This window comes from Linderina pennispora, assembly GCF_002104995.1.
Source record: "Linderina pennispora strain ATCC 12442 chromosome Unknown DL89scaffold_111, whole genome shotgun sequence".
Taxonomy (NCBI): Eukaryota; Fungi; Kickxellomycota; class Kickxellomycetes; order Kickxellales; family Kickxellaceae; genus Linderina; species Linderina pennispora.
This window is the reverse complement of record NW_024468359.1, coordinates 20,052-26,951: the sequence shown is the minus strand read 5'-3', so window position 1 is coordinate 26,951 and position 6,900 is coordinate 20,052.

Below are 6,900 nucleotides of genomic sequence, written 5' to 3'. Positions count from 1 at the left end.
GCTCGACATCAGCCGGCAGATGCGCGAGATCCTGGGCGGCAACGGCATCGTCGACGAGTTCCACATCATCCGCCACCTCAACAACCTCGAGGTCACCAACACGTACGAGGGCACCGGCGACATCCACCTGCTGACGCTGGGACGGGCCATCACCGGCATTGCGGCGTTCACTGCGAGCTGAGTAGCAGTCTTTATTTGACAGGTAATAGAAAAAATTCAAGCGGTCTTGTCCTCCAGCACAGCAGCCAGCTCACGCGCAGCATTGCGTACTGGCAGCGCCTGGTCGGCATGGCTGACCACCAGGATCTCGTCGCGGTAGGCGCGGGCGCGCGGCACCAGGTCCAGCGCCCGGATGCTCAGGTGGGTTGTGAGCAGATGCAGCACGTGCAGGAAGGTCAGGCGCGTGGTGGGCGACAGGTGGTTGGCGGCCACGGCCTCGGGGTTGGTGGTGCCGGAGCTGGTGAGGCGCACGTGGCCGAAGGCATCCGCCAGGCGTGCCACGCGGTCGCTGCGCTTCAGGCCGCTGCACTGCAAATAGCGGTCCATCAGGCGGCCCCACACGCCAGCCGACTGCGGGTCCCAAGTGCTGGCCAGACAGGCCTGCGTGAACGGCGCCGGGCGCAGCTGCATGAAGGCCAGGAAGGCGCTGGCATAGACGTCCAGCGTCGGCGAGCTGGCCGACAGGCACAGCAGCGGGCCCACCAGGTCCGCCCACACCCCGCTGGTGTGTGTGCTGGTGACCAGCGGCAGGATGTCGTCGGGGGCGGTCTTGGTCCACTCGCCCAGCGCGCGGATGGCCGGTGCACACCACTTCTCGCGCGAAATCAGCTTGACGACCAGCTCCACGGCATTGGCCTCCCTGAGCACCCGGCAGCACTCGCGCCCGCCGCCTGCCAGCTCGACAATCAGCCGCCGCCCGTATGTGGTCGCTGTGCGCGAGTTGCGCGACCCGGCGTACTCGATCGTCTGCCGCACCAGCTCCGGGTACTGCGTGGCCATTTTGGTCAGCCGCGCCAGCGAAATCGTGCATAGCCGCGCCAGCGTCGCGATGATGTTGTCGTAGTACAGGCTGCGCGCTGGCGTCTCCAGAAGCGCTGCGCTGGTGGCGAAAATCCCAGCCTTGTCCAATGCGTCCAGGCAGTTTGGGTTCTTGGACAGCCGCCGCACTGCATGCAGCACAAACACAATGTCCTGCTTCTGGTACCGCACCAGGTACTGCAGCACATTGCGCAGCACCGGCGATTCGCACAGCGGCACCTCCAGCGAGTCCCCCAGCGTCACGAGCCGGTACAGCAGCCGGCTCGCCACCGCCAGCACCCCGCGCGTGTTCAGGTGCTGCCGGTCGGCCACTGCATCCGATATATTCGACGCAGACGAGAGTGACGATGCTGGCGACACGCATGCAGCGCCGTACTTGCCCACAACACGTCCCAGAGCCACGTGGACGCGCGCGTGCAGCAGCATGTCGGGGATGTCGTTGGGCGCCAGGCCCTCGCGCAGGGAGTCATCGCTGACTAGCCCCACCAGCACCGTCAGCACCCGCACCACCTGCGCCCATCCGACATCCACGTCCACGTCGGCCAGCGCATCCAGCGCATCGCTCAGCGCCGTCACGCCACCGCACGCCAAAAACGCGTGCGTCACCAACGCGTCCTTGTCGCGACACACACGGTCTGCCACACGTAGCGCCTCGCCGCGCAGCTCGTGGTCCGCAGTGAAGCTCGGCACGCCCTGCTGTGCCCGCATCTGCAGAATCGGCAGCACCAGCGGCAGCAGCCCGTGTAAGCACAGAGTCCGCAGGCTGCGTTTGTTGGCCTGGTGCAGCCGCAGCACCACCTGCAACAGGTGCCGCACCACCTGCGAGTTCGCTCGGTACTGGCTGATCGCCTCCACCACATACCGCAGGTGCCAGTCGGCGCTGCCCACCACCACCCCGTGGCCCTCGCGCAGCAGCGCATTCAGGCTGCGGCACCGCTGCACCACCGTGTCCTCTGCCAGCACCAGCTGGAACTCGTTGATGACGCCCGCCACCTCACGGATCCACTTCAGCTCCGCCTCGCGCTGCAGCCCGTGCTCCACCGTCTTGTTCTCGTAGATCCGGTCCAGTTCCGGCTGTCGGACCGCACTCTGTCGATCCACTGACGCCGACTGGTCACCTGACAGATCCGCTGTCTCCAGCGACAGCGAGCTGTACGTGCGCCCGCGTGTGCCCTCGCCCACCCCCCGCCGCCCCGTATCCACCGTCGACATCCGCCGCTGCACTAGCCCCAGCGACGGTCGCTTGGCTGCGCGCTGTGTCGTTGACGTCGAGTTACGCCGCCCTGCCGCTGCTCCCCCATATTCACCCTCCACAGGCACGTGCTCCTCGTCTTCGTCCTCCTCCGGTGTCCCAGGCACCTCAATCGCGTCCTGGCTGTGCGTCTGCGTCCGCCGCTTGCGCATGTTGGGCGATGGCGGACTGGTGTGCGCTCGCGCTGGTACGTGACTGCCTGTCTGCTGCCCAGTGCGCGGGTGCGTCACCGACCGCTCGGCCACCGGCGGCATTGCCTCCTCCCCCTGCATATCCGACGTAAAGCTCAGCGCATGCTGCCGCACTATCTCTGCTGCAGCGATTGGATTTGCCGCCGTGCTGTCTGCTATGTATGCCGGGATCTTGGGCCGCCGCTTGAACTGCAGGTCGTCCAGGTTCTCAAACGCATTGTCCCAGTCGTCGTCGCTGTTCTCCTCGTACTTTGCTATAGACGACACTGTGCGCTGCGCTGCACTCTCGGCCATATACGGCGCATAGTATGTCGACCCGGTCCCCAGCGGCGTGCTGCTCATCTGTCTGGCCGCCATCCCCTGCGACCCATGCCGCAGTGCATCCCGCGGCGACGACTTTGCCAGGGCTACGTGCCAGTCGGAAATGTACTTTACATTCGACTCGTAGTCCCCGTCCATCTTCATCATGTCCTGGCACCACCGGATCCACTGGTGGTTGGCCAGCTCCCGCGCCGACGACCGCCCGTCGGGCGCCCGATTAAGGCATTTCGACAAGAAATCCTGCAACGGCTACAAGGATAAATTCTCTCGCAATTTAGCCGCCTATTCCCCGGGCTATCGTAAAAAATGATCTGCTTTTTTCTCTTTCTACACATCCAGGCTCATTGGCTGCTGCGATCTACTCAACGGGTCTCCCCACACCGACCCCATGAGCAACATAAAGCCAGGATATCTGCCCGCAGACTCCCCCTTTGCCACAATACCAATGGCGACGGAGTGGAGGGGACGCAAAACGTGTTTTCGTTTGTTCTGCTCACCCCGCTGTTGTTGTCGCATAAGCTACGCAATACATCAATGCATGCAGCCTGGGTAGATCTCCCAATTGTGCCTTTTGCTCAATACATAACAAACCCGACTCACACCTCTTTATCAGCCAGTAACACAAAACCCCACTCAGCACAATACTTGCCTGCGAGATGTTGGACGGGTACGGCGGGTGCTCGTCGTTGCCGATTTTGAAGATTGCGCTGATGGGCGGTAGGTCCTCGTACGGTGCCTTGCCGTCCACTAGCTGGATGATCGTGCACCCCAGGCTCCAGATATCCGACGCGGCCGTTGCCCCGTTCAGCTGAATGACCTCTGGCGCAATCCAGTACGGCGACCCAACCACCGTCGCATTGCCGTTGTGGAACCGCGCCACGCCAAAGTCCGCCAGCTTCACCTTCCCCTCCTTGGTCGTCAGCAGGTTCGCCGGCTTGATGTCCCGGTGCACCACCGCATTGTCATGCAAGTATATCAGCCCAGACAGAATCTGTGCCACATAAACCCCCACCAGGTTCTCCGGCAGCTTCCCGAACTTGCGCAGTAGGTGCTGTAATGACCCGCCCTCGCAGTATTCCAGCACGATGCTCAGCTCGTTCTCCGACTGCTCGTACCCGACGTACTTCACTATGTTGGCGTGTCGCAGGCTCTTCAGCATGTCTATCTCCTTCAATGCCCCCTCCGCGTCCGACGTCGATGCAAACCCGTCAATGTGGAACTGCTTCACTGCCACCACCTCGCCTGTCCGCCAATTCAGTCCACGGTACACCGTTCCTGCCGACCCCCGCCCCAAGAGGTCGCCCAATTGCTACAAGGCATGGAGGAATTTTACTCTTTGCTGTTTCTGCTTTTTGCTGCATTTGGTGCCATTCACAAACACGCTTCGCTGTATGCTTACATATAAGCCTATCCGCCGCGGCTTGGTGACACTCATTTGTATGCTATGTATGTGTGCGGAGAGAACGTGCGCCTGTGCGTATGTGTGTGCAGAAAATAACCAAGGTGCCCAGAAGAAAACTATATACAAACCAAGACAACAACAACAACAAAAAATAAATCCAGAGGCAAGCAGAGTAGAAAGACTAGAGGGACCAAAGACAAAAACAAAAAGCTTGGAACGAAATAAGGGGCAATCTTGCTCCACAGGTTATTTTCAAAAAAATTTTGAAGCTTGGCCAACTCGTTAAAACGCCTGCACTCTTCCTGGGACAACAGAAACCCCATGCACGCGTATTGCCCGAGCGCATGTCTTTGTAACAACCCAAGGTCTGTGGGTGACATGGCCAGCCAGAGCCAATTGCTGCCCGCTAAATCGCTTCCTGGGAACTGCCAGACGTGGTCATCTGAGCTGCAGCAGACAGATTGCATTTGTATTCGGAAACTGTTTGTTGTCGTTCTGTGTGCCTTTGTGTCGTTTTTTATAGCTTAAGCATACGCAAGCGTCGCTGTTCGCGACTCCTTCATCTGTTGCGAGACACGCCTGCGGGATTGTGTCTCTGGATTACGCACTCAAAAATAGTACCATCTTGGTGTTACCAATCAAACACACAGCGTCGCCCATTATCGGTGCTTGTTCAGTGCGGCCGGGTTCTTTATCATTAAAAAGGGTCCGTTCATTCATGCCCAAAATTACCAAAACGGGCGCTATTGCCTTATGTGCCAGACACTCGGTGGATAATGCCGGTTTTGCATATCCATCCATATGTGTCGCGGGCAACTCCCGGGCCGCTCACACTCCAGCCGTGGTTACTTTTTGACAAAAAAGTAGCGGGGCTTACGTGTGGGAACAGGCTCTGTGCCCACGGCACGTCCGAGCGCTCGCTATGTCTGTTGGAGTTCAGCAATAATCTCCAAACGGGCTCCGTAAGTCGACTCGGCCCAGATTGAGCTGAATCTCCAGCGCGCTTTTCCTCTGTGGACCGGGTTCTGCGCGACCCAAGCCCCCGGACATGTTACGGGCGCACATCTCCCCCAATCCTGCACTTTTTCTCCTGTATATGCAGACATGGCCGTTCCGCCTGCCAATTGTACATACCCAGATACTATACAGATGCACACAATTGCGTCGCCGTGCCCAGCCGCACTCTCTACTATTCGCGATGAAAAAAGGGGTGCGTGAGCAGAGCAGATTCTACTAGAACCGGTTTTTTCTGCAGCAAGAAGAAAAGCGGATCGGGGGCGGGCTTGACTTGCCAAGCCAGAGTGACCTTTGCATAGATAGTGCATGTATGCATATCTCAGCGCTTCAAGCTTCAATGTGCAGCGCTGTTTTTTTCCTACCAGGATCCTGCCTCGTATTTTTGTGCTGCTTACGAATGGAAAGTAAGCAGGAAGCAGGCGCAGTTTTGTTGTTTTGCTTTTATGGAGCAGTAATGCCCTATCGCGACGTTGTTCGCCTTCTAGTCTGCCGCCACACGACAGGACGATGCTAGCTCGATAGCTAATCAAAACAAGCGGCTGGAATTGTGCTCGGACAACAACAGCTGCGCACAATAGCCCAGTGCATAATTTGCTATGTCGCTAACAAGGCCCTCTGCTATATAACCCCAATACCCGCCCAACTCCGCTATGCCTTGTCCATGTAGTGGTTTCGCAAGCGGCTGAGTTTCAAATAATGGTCGGCAGCTAAATGTGGAAAAAGCACTATTTTTACCATCCTCGGCCCATTCGCAGGAAATGATCTTCAACCTGCTTTCCTCACCCACTCGCTGCTGTGCAGGGTGAGAGTTTGCCCGTCGCTGACTCGTCCAATGGTGGAGTGCTTCAAGGAAACCCGGGTTGGAGCGCCAACAATCGGCCGTGCTATGTGCATGCCCGAGATTGGGTGTTTGCCATGTCGCATCCCGGATCGTTCGGGCGCACCCGTGGCGGGTATAAAAAGCAGCTCTCCAACGACCCGCCTGGTGTAACATCCCCTACTTATTTTTGCCCTTTTCTCCCAGCCTTTCCTTCCAAATCTCAATAAAAATAGACTCGCTGTGTACTCTGGTGACCTTCCCGGATAGTAACAAACTCTACTTTTTTTCCTCTTCACCTTTGTTCAGAGTCTAACTTTTCTTCTTCTTCTTCTAGCTCCTCATATTCACTAGCTGCATCAGCGGCTGATATCCCAAACCCGTTTTGGCCTGCCCCGTCTGTGCTGTAGTGTCTTCCTAATTATCATTACCTCTTTTTCTTCACTATTTCTGTGTGCATTCAGGCATTTCCTTTTCACCATTTCTCATGTTCAACGACTTTGACCTGGCGTTCAACCCCGAGAGCGCATTGGCAGCCGCCCGTGCGACAAAATACAGCAGCCGGTCCGCAGACAGCGACGACGATAGCGACGCAGGAATCACCGATGACGACATGCCCATGAGCTCCAAGCTAGACCGGCGGATTCTGACCCGCATCGCTGCCTACGTCGGCTCCCAGCACGACCGCACATCCTTCTGCCTGGTGTGCCGGGACTGGGCGCTGGCCGGCGAGTCCAGCCTCTGGGCCTACCCCTCATTTGCGAGTCCTGAGCAGCTGGCGCGCTTCCTGCGCACGGTGGCCGAGAAGCCCAATGTGTTTGCGCCGCGCATCCGCGGGCTGCGGTTCACGCTGGACACGCAG